We start from the raw sequence: 19,274 nt of genomic DNA, 5'->3' as shown, positions 1-19,274 counted from the left end.
CATCGTCTTGGGCAAAGCCGATGGGAACAATGTCACCGCCACAATGCAATGTGTAGACCACCTTCTTCTTCCCTCCGTCACCACCATCTCCCTCGAACCTCTCATCCAGTTCTGAGTCTCCATTCTCCAGAGGGGCGCCATCCTCCAAGACCCTCACAGCCATCTCACTTTCCATTCACATAAATATTAGATGAATTAGGATACAAGTTCCGCCCAGTCCCAGCGTGATGTAGGCAAGGAAGAATAATAGTAAGACTAATGGCAAGCCGTCCGAATGCACACGGTGTAGAAGGTTGTCCACTCCTCTAGTCAGCTCAACGCTGGACACGCGAGAAAAAGTCGCAAGGAGATGGTTGAGATGCCAGATGATCGTCGCTGATAAACAAGAAGGATGAAGGGCAGGGGGTCGTGTAATGGATAAAGCATCAAATTCATAATGTGCTGAAAAAGAGTCGTATTTCAACATTCAAAAAGTCAGAAATTTCTAATATGATAGATGACATATTCCTACGCAAGTGGAGGGAGAGCGGCCAATTTGCAGTATGAAAAAAAAAACAGAGGCAATTTTGCCAAACCAAATAAAACAGGCAATTTTGACAAACAGAATAAAAGCCAAGCTAGCGGTATGAGGGTTATTCAACAGAGGCTCAAATAGAAGTTCGATGTCGATTTCAATAGAGCAACATCTTCGATGACCTCACCCAATTTACTAAGCAAAACTGCTTCTTTGTAGGAGCCCCAGACGTGAACACAAAACCGTCGACATTTTGAAGACTCTAGTCTCAAATATTTATTGTACCAATCTATAACTCCACTCTTTTCGATACTCTTCAGTTCTTCAGCTTCACGATATCACAACTGTTGCCACTAAGACTGCAAGTTGCACAAAATCTATGCCGAAATTGCATAGAACTTAACTCAGTATCATCAAGTTGTCTTTGACAAAATTAGTAACAAGAATCTTTTCTATCTATGGAACTCAATGTATGAAGGAATTTATGAGAAAACCTTTTATTCACAAATTCATCCCAATAATTTGCTGTCTCGTATAAAAGTGATGGAGCCTTATCCAACTTTTCTGCTATAAGTCCACTTCTATAGCTCTCAAAAGATTTGTTGCCAAGAGATTCCTGTTGCAAAGAAATCAATATATGGTCATACATGTATAAGCTCTGTGCGATAAAAGAATGCATGACAAACAATGTCAGCACTCTGATATTTTTCATTTGAACATTGTTAGCATTTATATTAGGCTTAGAATCCGTAGTCTTATTTAAGAAACTCGCAGGAGATTGGAAAATCAAATCAGGTATTGAAAACCAGTAAATCTCGAAGGCCATTGATGAAGTTGTCTATCCTGCCATGCAAGTGTATCGGACTATATTCCGAGGATTGAACATGAAAGCAATATCCCAAAACACAGTAGGTCGTCCTTGGGCCACAGTCATCGACGTAACCAAGCTGCACCTTTGTCCTATGACCAGCACAAGTAGTGAAGTAAATATATCCACGTTTTCACATACTGAGGTTTCGTTGCATGGGGCATTACATAAGCTGATGGAAGAATGGTTCTTCTATAATTTTGCTGAAAAGATTAATGATGACTTGTGGATTCAATCCCCGCATCTTGTTCAACTTGAAAATAAAGCTGCCAACTCAATTCAAATAGATGCGAACAGAATAAACACATAAAGCAATTCAAGGAAATGCAATAAAATTTAGAAAGGCAACGACAACTACGCATAGCTGCAAGCCTTATTTATCCTAGTGCTGATAAAGAACAGATGGAATGAATGCAAAGCACATTAAACAAATTGATCATACAAGTAAAATAAAATGAAGTACAAAATACCTCAGCCACAGAGTTCACTTCTTGGGCATTCTTCACAAGAGAACTTCTGATCATGCAACTATTAGCAGGAAGGCAAATGACACAATCTTTGTGCCTCAACTCTGCAGGTATAGGTTCAACAGAAAAGGCATCAATAAACATATTTGATATGTCAATCGCCTCCTTTTCAGATAAATTTCCATGGCAGAGGCCCTCAATATAGAATTGAAACAATATAATAGTTTTAGTTGTAAGAACAAACAGGTTTTAAAAAAGGCATATCAGAGTTCATCTTGTACTATTAGATAGTAAATTGAGAATTCTTCATTTAATCAGACTGCAGATGAAGAAGACTAGAAGAGGACAAAAATAAAAGACAGTAAGTTTCATACTACCCATCTGGTCTGGTTACCTGAGACATAAGCCTTCGAAAAAACTCAATTAAATCAGAAAAAGTAACAGTCGTGAGGCAGAAAAGTTTGTCCTCTACATCCCAGAAGAAAGGTGCCATATTGCAGCTTCTGAAAATTTTCTCCGTCTCCTCCTCAATAGCCTAAACAGTTCAAAGCAAAAGAAAAAAAACTCTTACAAGGAAAATAACAGACAAGTAGAACTAAAAAATAATCAACTCTAAAACCTGTCGAAAATTTAATTGAAACTTTGATGAAGTAAGCATAGAAGCATCAGACTTGTTCCCTTTATCAGCTAAAAGAAAAACACAAAAAAATGGTAGTGACTGAGACTCATTGCTAAAGTTCTTGGAGTGACTGAGACTCACTGCTTGTAGTAGAATTTTGTTTGTGTACCAGCCCTTAGAGAAAAGAATTTAAGAAAATATTCTTAAACAGAATGAAAATGAAATTTAAAAAAAAAAAGTATTTAAAAGGCAATGAAATTTAAACATCCTCAAAAGAAGGAATGGATAAGGCAAATTTCTGAAATCTGAAAATAAATGCACCCAGTATCCCACTGCATGTGCTGGTAATACTGGATCATGCAGTGAGTAGTAACATCCATTATAAAACAAAAAAATACAAAAAAAGAATTGTCTGTTGAGTGATCGTAGACATTTATTGGACTTCGACTTGTGTTTGAATCCAACCATATATTAACTTTAATGGTGCTTTAGAAGATACATTGATCCAAACAGCTCCATATACAGGTTCTGCAAGGGTTCAACAACTAATTCTATTGCTCTATTTATTCTTTTTTATATTTTTAGCAACAGAAACAACAATATATGAGGTGTACAACGAAAGAATGTAGTAGCCAACCCTGACCACTCTCCTATCTATATTTATAATTGCTCAAGAATTTCAGAACAAATGGCATATCTTAAATTGATCCATACTTGGCGTAAATGTTCTGGTCAAAAGTTCAATATCTTTGATAGCAAGATTGGTAGCTTGTCACTGAAACCATGCAGCCCCAATACAAGCTTATCACCACCAAATGATGACAAAGAAGTTTCCAGTTTAGCTAATCCAGCCTGCAGAATTAAAATTAGGGAATAAAACAAATAATGGATCAACTTATCCTTCTTTGACTTTGAAGTATATCTGATATACTATTTCATTTAGCTCATTAATGAGAAGATTTATGAATAGCTCTGTCAACACGCAATTTTTGACACTGCTGTATCCTTCCTTCAAAGTGATTGAAAAATACGCATTTGCACGGGACACATTGAATGTTGTGTCCATCTTATACCAGAGTTACAGTAATGGACTGTCAATAATACATTGAGGGCAACTAATATTTGATAGGCTTTTTGGCATATTAGAATTTCGAAGTGAAAAGTCATGAGGGATGAAGTCATTCTTCGAAAATAAATGCAAAGACGGGGTAATTTCAGATGGATTTTCCAAAGCTTGAGAAGAGATGGTGAAATATTTTCTTCAATGTATTGGGACCCCAACCATGGCTCATATTGGATGATTGAACTAATAAAAGGAGGTAGTATAAACATTTTCATTAATAATATATATTAAATAGAGAGAAGATTAAAGATTTGTGTGTCACATCATTAGTCAACATCTAAAAGGTAATGCAGGCGAAAAACCAAGAGGCAAACATAAGTACCTTACGATGGATTATCAAATGATTTTAACCGTATGACAACTCTCACACTGCTCAAAATGTCTAGTGCCAAATTAAGATCTCACTCCTCGAGTGATTGGAAGTCTGATGTACCTGATGAGTTGTACACGATCAAACTTGACCTATGCGGTAAGGAAACTAAGTAGATACACGAGTAATTTCAGTGTTGAACACTGGAAAGGGATAACAAGAGTACTGAGGTACTCGAGGTATACTAGTGAATATGAACTGCACTATACAAAATATCCTGCTGTGATCGAAGGATACAGCAATGCAAGTTGGATATTTGACATAAAAGACTCTAAGTCTACATATGGATATGTATTAATGGGAGGTGCAATCATTTCCTGAAAATCTTCTAAGAAAAAGGTAATAATCAGATCCACAATGGAATCTGAGTTTGTAGCTCTTAACAAATGCGATGAAGAGGCTGAATGGCTATGGCAATTCTTAAAAGATATTCCAAGATGGCCGAAACCGGTGCCGACAATTTGCATATATTGTAATAGTCTATTAGCAATTGGTCAGGCACAGAGTCATCTGTATAATGGTAAGTTTAAACATATATGTCATAGATATAATACCATTAGATAACTACTATCAATGGGAGTTATCAGTGTTAACTATGTGAAGTCAAAGGACAATATAGCAGATCCGTTAACCAAAGGATTAAACAGAGTTAGTTGCAAGCTCATCGCGAGGGATGAACTTGATGCCGATGGGAAATGTTGATGCAAAGAAAACCCAACCTATGCAGACTAGAGATCCCAAGAACTAGATTTAAAGGGACAACCTAATTGCACCGATAAAATTGTTCACTGTGGGGAACGACCCAATGGATTAGTGAAGGATAGAGGTTGAGCACACAACTTTTAATGATTCAAGAAGAGTAATGTGGAATACTCTTAAGAGATCACTGGAAAGAAATAGGACCGCTTCGAAGATAATTGGAGGCACAATTCCTTAGAACTTCTCACAAAACCAGGCGTGTTCATGGTAAAGAATGAACACACTCATGACAATGGAGAGTCTTGGGTGAGATATGTCAAAGGACATTGCGTCTATTGTCAGCCAGTAAGCCCTATACTGGATTCAACTGCTGAATGCTATCACATATTCTATTTCTATTCATGTAGAGGATTGTTGGATATATGTTGAAGAGGAAAGAAGCTACAATGTGAATGGGACTTTAGTTCCACATTGAGAATTTATGGCATATTGGTTGGTTTATATTGATTCACATACATTGATAATGTGAACAAATGTATGGGGAGAGGCTCTCTCTCACACGTGGGTGTGTAGGGGTGCAAATCCAGGGCTCGGATTGCATTGAACCAAGTTGACTCGTGTGCGAGCACGATCTGCGCACGTTGAATGTCAGACCAGTCGAGGCAAAATTTGCCCAAGTGGAATGAACCAATGTTTTGCCACATAAATCTTTTTGCTGCTTATTTAAATGTATAACAAATGCGTTAAATTAAAGATTAATACAGAATATAAACGGTCGAGTGAAACGTTAGCGTTTCACAGCTCGATGAGTAATGATCATTAACGTTGTTCATTGGTCTGAGCTCCTATATAAGGAGACTACAATCACAAGCAAAATACACACACAAAAAAAAAGAAGCTAAAGCTCTCCACCTAAGTTCCTCCTCCTCCTCCTCCGTCATGCATCTCTTGCTCGGCAGAGTACCCGTGATAACAGTTAGTGACCACCAATGTTTGGTGTGCATCACGGTTAACAGTTGTATCTTGGAAACAGACGACCCGTGAAAACCTCGAAGTACCACCGGAGATGGGGTGAATCTGTTTCAAGAAAATTACGTCCATCGCAGGCCTCAGTTCGCTTCGCCCGCTCGGCCACTCTACCCGATCGGGTCGCTCTGTCGCTTAGGTCACCCTGTCAGCCACTCAGCTTGCTCTGCCCGCTTGACCGTACTACCCGATTGGCCGATTTGCCCGATCGGTCACTCAGTCTAATCTGCGACTCGGCCGCCCTGCTCACTCGGCTGCTCTACGCCACTCGACCTGATCAGCCACTCTGTTGTACTGCCCGCTCGAAAGTTGTACCTGATCGGTGACTCTACTCCACTCATCCACTAAGACTCGGCGTTCAGCGGTCTCCACTACTCGACCTCTCAGTCGCCCGAATGTTGGGCCCGCTTAGCCGATCTCCCCGCTCGGTCGCTGCTCTGCCTCACGGCCCGCTCTGCCCGCTCGGCCGATCTGCCCACTCGGCCGATCGACCTGCTCGGACGATCTTCCGCTTGGACACTGTGTAGTCTACACTCAGAACTTGGCAGAAACTAGCCCTCGCTGACAGTATGAGATTATCAGCTCAGGTCATCTCGACAGATAAATTGAATTTAATTTGGTGTATTTAAATTCGGCTAATTTTCTAAAATCTCCAACAGATCTCAAAAAAATATCATAGAAAACCAAGTCATAGCAAAGATCATGGTATCTATTCAAGAAAGCACATTAGCAAATGAGTAAGATACAGTTGGAGATCATAGCAAAGTAAAAAACAAGGTCATGCTAATATATGTTGGTTGCTACTCGGAAAGCCTAGAGGTTCCACTGTACAAAAATTTTGTACAAAGGTCTGAACTTTTTCCTAGCTACCATGTGTTCTTTTAAATTAAATTTTGGATCGCCTGCGGAACTTAACACGTTTGATCCAAAACTTAATCTATTTGTTCTTTTAGGTTTTGACTTGGATCTCCTGCGGAACTTAACACGTTCGACCCAAATCACCTTAAGTTATTAATTCCATTAAATATTAATTTCCATAATTGATTCCCAGTACTGACGTGGCGAGGCACATGGCCTTCTTGGATATGGGAGCAACCACCACCGACTAGACAAAACCTTTTATAGAAATCTAATATTTAATTTCCTAAAATAACTTTAGGTTAACCGAAAAGAACAATCAAATCACAAGGAAAAATAAAACAAAAGAACACAACTTCGAAAAACATATTCGAAACACTAGAATCGTAAGCCTCTTATATTTGGTATTATTTCCATAAATAACTAGCATGATGCGGAAAGAAAAATTACTAGTTATACCTTCTAGAAAGACCTCTTGATCTTCTACCGTATTCCTCTTCTAACCTCGGACGTTGTGTGGGCAACGATCTTCCGAGATGAGAAACCACCAAGCACCTTCTTCTCCTAGCTAGGTTCGGCCAACACAAAAAAATTTCACCAAGGACGAAGAACAAAACACCAACCAAGCTCCAAGGGATACAAGTTTTCTCTCCTTCTTCTTCTTCTTCTCCGAGTAGTATCCGACCACCATTAGAGCTCCAAGCCAATAGAGAAGGTTCGGCCACCACCAAGAGGAAGAAAGGAAGAGAGGTTGGTCGGCCACAACACCAAGGAAAAGAGGGAGAGAAATAGAATAGAGTCCTTTTTTTTTTAAGCCTCCTCTACCCCCTCTTTTATAATCCTTGGTCTTGGCAAATAAGGAAAATTTAATAAAAAAACTTCCTTAATTCTTTTGCCATTGAAAAGGAAAATTTATTTAATTAAAACAATTTTTCTTTTCAATTTTCCAATGGCCGACCACACCATATAATCTCCAAGCAAATAAAATTTTAAACACTAATTAAAACTTCCTTATTTGCTTCCGGAAATTTATAAAAATTTCTCAATAATTTTTATCCCTTCATGATTGGTTTATAAAAAGGAAATTTAATAAATTAAAATCTTTCTTTTAAACATGTGGATAAAAAGAAAGTTATCTCTATAAATTAAAAACTTTTTTAATCTACAAATAAGGAAAGATATCAAATCTTTTCTTAATCTTTTGTAGAAACTTATAAAAGAGAATATTTAATTTTAAACTCTCTTTTAAATCATGAACATGATTAAAAAGGAAAGTTTTCTTAAAATTTAAAATCCTCCTTTAATCAACAAATAAGGAAAGATTTCAAATTTTAAACTCTCTTTTAAACATGTAGATGATTTACAAATAAGGAAAGTTTTTACCAAAAATTAAAACCATCATTTTAAACTACAAATAAGAAAAGAGATTAATCTCTTCTCTTAATCTTTTGTAGAAAGCTATAAAAGGAAATTTTTAATTTTTAAACTCTCTTTTAAAATCATGATATCCACATAAGAAATAATTTTAATAAAAATCCTTTTAATATTCTAGTGGCCGGCCACCTAAGCTTGGGACCCAAGCTTTGGCTGGCCACCTACATGACTCATCCACTTGGTCTTGGCCGGCCCTAGCTTGGGTTCCAAGCTAGCTTGGCCGGCCCCATTGGATGGGTAAGAAGGTGGGTATGCGGTGGGTATAAATCTCTATATACTAGAGGCTACGATAGGGACCGAGAGGAGGAATTGGTTTTGGTCTCCCGATGAAATTAAGCTTCCCGTGTTCGCCCCGAACACACAACTTAATTTCATCAATAATAATTCATTCCACTAAAGAACTATTATTGAACTACCACACCAATCCCAAATTACATTTTGGGCTCCTTCTTATTATGAGTGTGTTAGTCTACCTGTGTTTAAGATGTCGAATGCCCACTAATTAAATGAGTTACTGACAACTCACTTAATTAATATCTAGCTCCAAGAGTAGTACCACTCAACTTCATCGTCATGTCGGACTAAGTCCACCTGCAGGGTTTAACATGACAATCCTTACGAGCTCCTCTTGGGGACATTCTCAACCTAGATTATTAGGACACAGTTTCCTTCTATAATCAACAACACACACTATAAGTGATATCATTTCCCAACTTATCGGGCTTATTGATTCATCGAACTAAATCTCACCTATTGATAAATTAAAGAAATAAATATCAAATATATGTGCTTGTTATTATATTAGGATTAAGAGCACACACTTCCATAATAACTGAGGTCTTTGTTTTTTTATAAAGTCAGTATAAAAGAAACGACCTCTAATGGTCCTACTCAATACACTCTAAGTGTACTAGTGTAATTATATAGTTAAGATAAACTAATACATAATTACACTACGACCTTCCAATGGTTTGTTCTTTTCCATTATGGTCGTGAGCTACTGTTTATAATTTATAAGGTACTGATAACATGATCCTCTGTGTGTGACACCACACACCATGTTATCTACAATATAAATTAATTGAACAACTACATTTATCATAAATGTAAACATTTGACCAATGTGATTCTTATTTCTAGATAAATGTTTATACCAAAAGCTAGGCTTTTAGTATACACTCTAACAATATACCCACTGGAATAGCTGATGACGTTTCTCTTGAATAGCCAGTAAAGGTTCTTGTGATGAATAAATATAGAACTGAAAATATATGAAAAGTTGAACGTTCATTTACCTGCAAGATTTATTGCATAATCTACGTGCGGTTGCTCCTCAACAAATCTAAAGTTGATATTTCTTATATCCTGAAGTCATGTAAAAGTCCATTCTGGTGGAGGAAGTTGATGCAACAACTTAATATACTGATATACAAACCCGATTACCTCCACAAACTGAGGAAGCATAAGAGGCAAAGTTAAGCAATCCATCTTACATGCCAGTTTTGTGGAAGAGGAGCAAAATCAAGAAAGTTGTTTAAGAACTACAAAGCAAAGATCATTCCTAGAAAATGGAATATCTGAAGCTTTTATTAGCAATGGAATATAGAATGCATTCGCAGCAAAAATTTGCAAAATGATATTAGATAAAAGATAGACAAAAGGTTGTAACATGAAGAAATAGAAACTGTCTCCTAGAACTAGAGATTAATTTTTATTTTGATAGAAGAAGTACAAAGATAGTTGACCCTAAATAAGAACCAACTAAACAAGAAACAATGATAGTTTTAAGTCACACTAAGAAAAATCTTAAAAATTGCAGAACAAATACAATCTAATGAAATAAATATTTTAAAAAGTAAAAAAAATGAAATAAAATAAAATAAAATAAGCAGTGCATGTCACAATTTGATTAATCATATGGAAAAGAATGAAATCAGGTTAAGACTTGAGCACACCATATACAAAATAAAGTTTATTTTGTGAAAGTGATGCAAATACAAAAAAGTAAAATATTTTGCTAAAATAATAAATGATAAGCTAACTAAAAGAAATACGCTTGATAATAAATACATCAGCCCAGTGAAGTATAGCATATCTAGACAAATTGTTGGTAATGGTTATAAGACAATCAAAACTTGTCCTAAGAAAATTGTATATATGGTTATATTCCAAATTTTTTTGGGGGAAAAAACCAAATGCTCGTGACCTCGTGTCAAGAAGTACAATGCTCAGACATGACGAAAGATGAAATCAAACCTGGAATACAGCCTCTAGAATTTACAACTATTAAAAAATAAATTCTAAAGTTGCATCAGTACTGATGTAAATAAAGGTTCAAGAAATCGCAGTGCATATAAGATTTATGCCTCCCTAATCAGCAATCACTTCATTAGGCTTACCTTCTCCAAACCTGAATTAGTGAGGTAGATGGACATGACAAAAACATAAGCAATGGAGGACCTGCTCATTCCTTTAGAAACGCCAGCTGATAATGAACTTGACAATCCTTTAGATTTTAGAAAATAAAGCAAGCTTCCCCTACCCTCTGAATAATTTTTCTCATTTGTAAGAAGCATGCTCCAGGTATTGAGCATAAAAGATATCATCAATTAAAAATTATAGCAGCAATATTTTGGGAGTTTAACAAACTGCTAGATAGGGAATTATGAGTTGATAGACATTTAAAAAATGGATCGATAGAGAATAACAAGAGGGAAAAAGCCATGGAAATTCTAGGAACTCTAGATCAACTAACTAATGAATTGACCAATCACAGATAAAAATTGAAGAAGACCTTATAGGGTTTAAGTTTTTCCCCAAACCCTATGAAAATAAATAGATTGTTAATAATTGGCTCAAAATGGCTAAATAAAGTTAACTAAGTCCAATCATCTACGCTTAAAACTCCCTGGCCATATGAAACTAAATAGATTGTTAAAGTTCTCTTAAAGTTGGGTCTCCCATTATAGTGGCGACATTTTCCAAACATCTCACCACACTTGGGATTAGATACACCCTTTCCAAATATCTCATCACATGTAGGATTAGATCTAGTTAGATACCAATTTTAACAATAAACTTAACCTTGATGAGGAAATTGAACCATCAGTATTGAGTCCAGAATTACTCAAAATGCTTAAGCCATGTTAATATTAAACCACTAGCCTAGACTCAAATTCTTGTTATTAATCTATACTCTACGTAGGACTTAATTAGGCTATCACATTTGCTTATGCTTTAAATTCCATAAAGGAGTAGGTGAGTAGCCTTAGGAGTCTAATTAGGTTGTATGGTGTGACATAAGGGTCTAGCGTTTGGACTTTATAGATTCAAATTGTTCCTTGTATTGTTTGGAAGTAAGAGTACCTTCAATATCATTTCATGCTTCATGATTGAGTTAGATTTTTGAAAATATAATTATTAGTGGCTCCAAGCATGAGTTATATTTGTGCTCCTGTAAGAATTATAAGAATTTACTTTTGCTAGTTCAAATGATTTTCGCTTTCCTTCTCTAGGAAAAGGAGAAATTTTGAAAATATTACCTTTTTGACTTCTCTATAATAAAATTATTTTTGATACTAAGAATGACTAATCTTACCTAAAAATAAGAAAAACTATTGATTTAGTTTGATTAGCACTTATTTTTTGAGAAAATTACTTCCATACAATTTCACTTGGAAAAAGTAGATGAGCAAACAAACATGCAAAATTAAATACACCTAATAATTTTGGATAAACACACTTTTGTGGTTTGAGAGTAAATCACTAACAATCAAGATTCTCACTCTAAAATACAGTTGGTAGTTTTTTTTTTTTTGAAAGAGTAATCTATTATATAATAAATAAATAAATTACTTGATAATATCCTAATCCTAAAATACTGGGACTAAATGCAAAAGACATATATATATCTAATAATGTCAATTATCTTTAACACTCCCCTCCTTAAGATGAGTATAAATAAAATATTAAATTTATTACATTAACTTGTAAGTTAAACATAGATAAAAGGGTTAATCTATTGCATCAGAAATGGTAATTGCATGTATATAGACGACTCAATTAAAAATCCTAATACTAAAATACTAATGTGGGATTAAATCCACAGCACCTATTACCTAACACATCCAATTAATATTTTCTAATGTTACAAGAGACTGGATAAATCCCTTGTTATGAATTCAGAAGTAGATAAAAGAGAGACTATAGATAAAAGGGAGGCCGAAAGGGAAGTAAAAAAAATCTTGATTCTACTTATTGATTTTGGCGGTAATACATTTGACAAATAGGATTTTCCACATCAACAGAATTCCTGAAAAATGTCTATTTAGTTTTTTTTATTAAAATATGACCAAATAATAATTCCAAACTATTACTTTGACTTATGACATATTCTGTTTGGTCGATTTGCATTAAACAATTCGTAATATATAGGTTCCATGGTAGCCAAATAATAGAGTTGATGGGATATATTGTGGTTGCTTCCCAAGCTTGTGTTTATTGTATTATATTAGTATTAGAAGAATGATAGTTTTGTCTATGCAGTTGATGTATTGGTTGTTTTGTTTGGTTTTGAGAATTATTCTTCTCCTCCTCATACAGATCAACTGTAGTTCTTATCAATAAATTGTGTGTAATTTTTTTTAGTTTAGATAATTTACTTTTCACTTAATTACAAATTTTGATACATTCTGATGGCTTATAAGTCATTTACCTAACATGTATTGTGGTGTTTCTTAGTATGCCAACTATGTGACCAAGCATGAGGGCTCAGCAGATGCTCATATTATAAGTGAATATGTAGTTTATCACTTTGAAATTAGTCATGAATATTTGAAAGGCACCTTGAAAAGATAATAATGCAATGTTTTATCCATCTTAGAGGCAATGGCTTTTTCTTTCTCAAATTTATATGAATTTAGAGCATTTTTTAATGCCTCTTGTAGATTTAGTCAGTTCACTCTATCACCGTTGATGAAGATAGAGGCAATGGAATGTGAAATCTTGGCTGTTGATTCAGGTTGTTTAATGTTAGCTTTAATTTCACCACCAATATTTCAATATTGAATGCTTAACAACCTGAGGTCTAAGTTTTTACACAAAGTATACCCTAAGAGAATCTGTTGAAAGGATGATCAGGGGTAGATATATGACAACAAAACTGTTCTAAACGACAACCATCATGTCGTAGTACTTGCATAAACTACAAGTTGTTAGAAATTAATGACCTCAGGTTGTTCAGCATTCAATATTGAAATATTGATGGTGAAATTAAAGCTAACATTAAACAGCCTGAATCAACAGCCAAGAGTTCACGTTCCATTGCCTCTATCTTCATCAACGGTGATAGAATGAACTGACTAAATCTACAAGAGACATTAAAAAACGCTCTAAATTCATATAAGTTTGAGAAAGAAAAAGTCATTGCCTCTAAGATGCATAAGGCATTGCATTATTACCTTTTCAAGACGCCTTTCAAATATTCATAACTAATTTCAAAGTGATAAACTGCGTATTCACTTGTAGTATGAGCATCTGCTGAGCCCTCATGCTTGGTCACATAGTTGGCATACTAAGAAACACCACAATACATGTCAGGTAAATGACTTTTAAGCCATCAGAATGTATCAAAATTTGTAATTAAATATAAGTGAAAAGTAAATTATCTAAACTAAAAAAAATTACACATCATTTATTGATAAGAACTACAGTTGATCTGTATGAGGAGGAGAAGAATAATTCTCAAAACCAAACAAAACAACCAAACTGCATAGACAAAACTATCATTCTTCTAATACTAACACAATACAATAAACACAAGCTTGGGAAGCAACCACAATATATCCCATCAACTCTATTATTTGGCTACCATGGAACCTATATATTACGAATTGTTTGATGCAAACCTACCAAACAAAATATGTCATAAGCCAAAGCAATAGTTTGGAATTATTATTTAGTCATATTTTAATAAAAAAACTAAATAGACATTTTTCAGGAATTCTGTTAATGTGGAAAATCCTATTTGTCAAATGAATTACCGCCAAAATCAATAAGTAGATTCAAGATTTTTTTTACTTCCCTTTCAGTCTCCCTTTTATCTATAATCTCTCTCTTATCTACTTCTGAATTCATAACAAGGGATTTATCCAGTCTCTTGTAACATTAGAAAATATTAATTGGATGTGTTAGGTAATAGGTGTTGTGGATTTAATCCCACATTAGTATTTTAGAATTAGGATTTTTAATTGAGTCGTCTATATACATGCAATTACCATTTCTGATGCAATAGATTAACCCTTTTATCTATGTTTAATTTACAAGTTAATGTAATAAATTTAATATTTTATTTATGCTCATCTTAAGGAGGGGAGTGTTAAAGATAATTGGCGTTATTAGATATATATGTCTTTTGCATTTAGTCCGGTATTTTAGGATTAGGATATCATCATGTAATTTATTTATTTATGATATAATAGATTACTCTTTAAAAAAAAAAACTACCAACTGTATTTTAAAGTGAGAATCTTGATTGCTAGTGATTTATTCTCAAACCACAAAAGAGTGTTTATCCAAAATTATTAGGTGTATTTAATTTTGCATGTTTGTTTGCTCATCTACTTTTTCCAAGTGAAATTGTATGGAAGTAATTTTCTCAAAAAATAAGTGCTAATTAAACTAAATAAATAGTTTTTCTTATTTTTAGGTAAGATTAGTCATCCTTAGTATCAAAAATAATTTTATTATAGAGAAGTCAAAAAGGTAATGTCACATGTCTTCTTTTCCCCTTGTAATTTTCCAAATTTCTCCTTTTCCTAGAGAAGGAAAGCGAAAATCATTTGAACAAGCAAAAGTAAATTCTTATAATTCTTACAAGAGCACAAATATAACTCATGCTTGGAGCCACTAATAATTATATTTTCAAAAATCTAACTCAATCATGAAGCATGAAATGATATTGAAGGTACTCTTACTTCCAAACAATACAAGGAACAATTTGAATCTATAAAGTCTAAATGCTAGACCCTTATGTCGCACCATACAACCTAATTAGACTCCTAAGGCTACTCACCTACTCCTTTATATAATTTAAAGCATAAGCAAATATGATAGCCTAATTAAATCATGCATAGAGTGTATAGATTAATAACAAGAATTTGAGTTTAGGCTAGTGGTTTAATATTAACATGGCTTAAGCATTTTGAGTAATTCTGGACTCAATCACTGATGGTTCAATTTCCTCATCAAGGTTAAGTTGATAGTTAAAATTAGTATCTAACTAGATCAAATTGTACATATTATGAGATATTTGGAAAGGGCGTATCTAATCCCAAGTGTGGTGAGATATTTGGAAAATGTCGCCACTATAATGGGAGACCCAACCTTAAGAGAACTTTAACAATCTATTTAGTTTCATATGACCAGGGAGTTTTAAGCATAGATGATTGGACTTAGCTAACTTTATTTAGCCATTTTGAGCCAATTATTAGATTTGATATGGTGTGCATTTTTTCTTATTTAATTGGGTCCCCTAATTTAATTGATCAAGTAAATATAAAGATGTGTAGATTATACTTAAGTGGTGCAAAGGTCCATAGATATTGTTGGTCTACCAACCTTCAACCTGGGTTTAGGAGAACATAAAACAACAGCAGGTGTCATCATCTATTTGTCTCTTCTCTAGACCTTACAACTTTCCCAATCTAGTATCAAGTCAGCAACCTATCTTCTAGTATAAAATTCAGCAACGAGAATTTGTTAGATAAATATGAGTAACTCAAGTTTTTATGCCTCAATTAAAATCATATGTACCAGAAAGAAATTGTAAGGTTCATTAGTAATGTAACATGTACAGACCTCATTTTCATCTGGAAATTCTTTGCTTCCCAAAAAAAGCATGTGCTCTGCAAATCAAGAATCACTAGTGTTCCAATAATTTATAAGAATAAAAAAATTAACTTAGACATTCAATCTCACCTTCAATTTAAGAATAAACCACCAGTCTAGTGGATAATAGCCTTAGCATTGAACCAAGAGAGACTAAAAGCAGCCACAACAGCCACATTACCTCTAGAAGAGTATGTCATTGATGGGACTCACAATGGTTAGATCTATTTTCATCCAAGACAAATTTCCTTAGATTCCTAGAGGGTTCCTTTCATAAAGGATCTTCCAACTAGTTAAATTGTAGTTGTTGCAGATAAGAAACCTAGCATGATTATAAAGTACTAGCACAGTATTATTTCAGTTTAACTAAGCAAGAATAGACAAAATTATGTGAACAAGATAATCAGATCAACAAATGCTCTCGGAAATTAATATAAATAAACAACTAACCCAGATGATAATTATCAAGAGATCAAGATGAAAAGCTAACACAAAAAAGTAAGAAAAAAATAAAAAAGTTATCAGCAAATTTGAAATGAAAATGGGTAGGTATATCAAAGCAGAAGCTAGGTTAATTTCAGTATTCAACTATTCATTCTTAGGTATGCACCAGTTCGTTATAGTTTCAGATTCCCAACTGTAAAAGAAACAACATAAAACATAACAAACTAACAATGAACAACCATGCATGGAGCTTCTAATAGCTTTAGGAAGTCCAATGTGTTGTTGGAGTTGGCTTTAGTCATGTCAAGTCTCATACAGACAAATCCAACTAAGCAAGCTATATTTGCAATGCATATATGAACTGCCACCTTCAAACCTAGGTAAGTTATTTAATGGATGTAATTATATATCGTAAAACCAAGGTAAATTAAAATTTTGAAAAGCATTACTTTCCAATTTGAAAACATCATCGGTTGTCCTCCTAATCTAAAGATATTAGAATGGCAAACAATTAGTTTTTCATATCATACTCATTTCGACATGGTTATGGATAGGAGTTGTGACAAGTCAAGTAACAAAGAAAAGAAAACTATGCGTAACTCACAAGTAGATTGATAAGGCATGTTTTAACATTAAATCATTAAAAATTAAAACATAAAAATAAGTACCAAATAACATTTTTAAAACATAAAATAAGAAATTAGGTAATGGTCATTTAATCAACATTTCAATTTCCATAAAGTGAGGAAGGACGATGAAACCTAATAAATGGGCGAGCCCCAGAGCATTGTATGGGTCAGAAAAGCTACCCATTCCTACACGCTGCAGCCTGGAAGTAGCACAATTGATGATTAGCAAAGTTACCAAGAGAACAGTACATCCATGAAATTAAATATATCGTAAGCGACCGACTACAGCAAGTGTTATCAACGGCTCACCTTCTTGGAGAGGTGAAGAGTGTTCCCCTCCGAGTCTCTGTCGTCCTCCTCCTCCTCCGCAGAGGAGTCCGCATCAGGACCGACCTCTCTATCGTCGTCCTCCTCCTCCGCAGAGTCCTCGTCAGGACCGTCCTCTCTGTCGTCGTCCTCCCAATCGGGACCTTCCTCCGTCGTCGTCCTTCCCATCGGGACCGTCCTCTCTGTCGTCGTCCATGCCGGGATCGTGGATCCGGACGGCGTAAAGGCCGTTCGAACTTGCGGTCTTCGGGTGACTTGATGACCAACGATTCCGCCATCCTCTCTCTATCGCCGCGCCTCACTTTCTCTCTCTATCGCTGCAACCCGTGTAAAGCTCGCCCACCTCCTTACTTTGGATCGGGTGAGTGAAGATTCTTTCGAAGAAAAGGGAGGGGAATATAGGGAAAGAAAAGGGAAGTAAAGTAAACTTAATATGTGTTACGGTTTTTGGGAGGAAAGTGAAGGTAATGAAGGTTAAATATATAAAGTTATAAAATTATCCTTACTTTTATTAAAGACTTACTCATTCAAAAACTTAGTGTATCTTGTATACATTTGTTGGTTAAGACTTACGCATTCAAATAATTGTAGCTCATTTGTTATAGTCGGCATCAGCATCAGTATCGCAGTTGGCGTCAACGTCGACATTGAAGTCGGTGTTAGTGTCGAAGTTGGTGTCGACGTCAGCGTCAGCATCGACGTCGAAGTTGGCATCGACGTCGAAGTCGACTCGCCGTCAAAGTTGACTTGTCGTCGAAGTCGATGTCGGCGTCAGCATCGACGTTGATGTCAAAGTAGGCGTCGACGTTGAAGTCAGTGTTGGCGTCGAAGTCAGCGTTTGCGTAAAAGTCGGTGTCTGTGTCAAAGTCGGAGTCGGCGTCAAAATCGATGTCAATATTGACGGAGTGTGAGCTTGGGTGATGCCAGTTGGGCGATGCGAGTATTTTTCGTTATGATGCAAAGAATACTTAAAACAATAATTTTTAGAATTAATATAATTAATAAAATAGGGATAAAATTGAAATATAATTTTTTTAAATTCCCTTTACCCTTCCTTACATCCCAAATCAGGGTGTAAGAAATTCTTTCATTTTATAAGTAAGGAAGGTTAAAACTTACCCTTCCTTATCTTTCCTTTCCATAACTCACTTCTTCTAAAACAGCGTTTCAAATTTCTCTTCCCCTTCTTTACCCTTCCCACTCTTTCCCTCACTTCCTCCTAAACAGTGCATTAGTATTCGCCTATTGCCGCATCAGTGTCTCAATCGCCGCGCCTCACTTTATCACTCTCTATCGCCGCCTCACTTCACTCCATAGTGTTTGAGGGTTCAAGGTTGCTGTTCATCAGATGAGATCCTTTGATCAGTAAGATGGTCCATTGATATAGCTTATGATGGACTCCATGATCCATCCGTAGGATCCATGCTCATTATTTATACCGTATAGAGGGTTATTGTTTGATGGTTTCAAGGGTTGTACCGTAAAGAGAGACGTAATTAATTTTCAAAAAAAAAAAATCCCATTCTAAATACTAAAAAACATATAGAATGAATAAATTTAAAAATAATAATAATAATAAAATCTCCATAAAGAACCTGCTGCAATCGAGCACGGATCCTCTAGATAAATGGGATCTATCATAATCTATCAATCATACTCAATGGATCATCTTCTAGTCTCAAAATTATGAATCAGAAAATCCCATCTGGCTGCAATCACGCATTCCAGCCTCTTGGCTGGGTTGGCCTGGCCTGGCCTTTTCTGGCCATAAAGATCAATTGTAACGACCGACCATAGTTGTAAAATCTTTTACAAGCAAGATTAAAGCACATAAGTCGGTTAAAAAAAGTAAAATATAGTGTACCAAATTGCTAGAAAAATCTAAAAGGCATAATATCTTTTAGAAAGTGTAAGGAAGAAGGATTTGTGTATCTAATTGTTAAATGTAGTGTCTTAGAATACGGATTAATGTAAATTTTTTTAATAAATAACGGATTTAGATATTTGAA

General features: G+C 35.1%; 1 pseudogene; it reads right to left on the bottom strand.

Annotated features, from left to right (window-relative positions):
• Positions 1-636: 636 nt before the first annotated feature.
• LOC122050184 lies at positions 637-17,433 on the bottom strand (annotated as a pseudogene).
• Positions 17,434-19,274: the final 1,841 nt, after the last annotated feature.

Source organism: Zingiber officinale, chromosome 3A (genome assembly GCF_018446385.1).
Source record: "Zingiber officinale cultivar Zhangliang chromosome 3A, Zo_v1.1, whole genome shotgun sequence".
Taxonomy (NCBI): Eukaryota; Viridiplantae; Streptophyta; class Magnoliopsida; order Zingiberales; family Zingiberaceae; genus Zingiber; species Zingiber officinale.
This window is presented reverse-complemented; position numbering and strand designations above follow the sequence as displayed.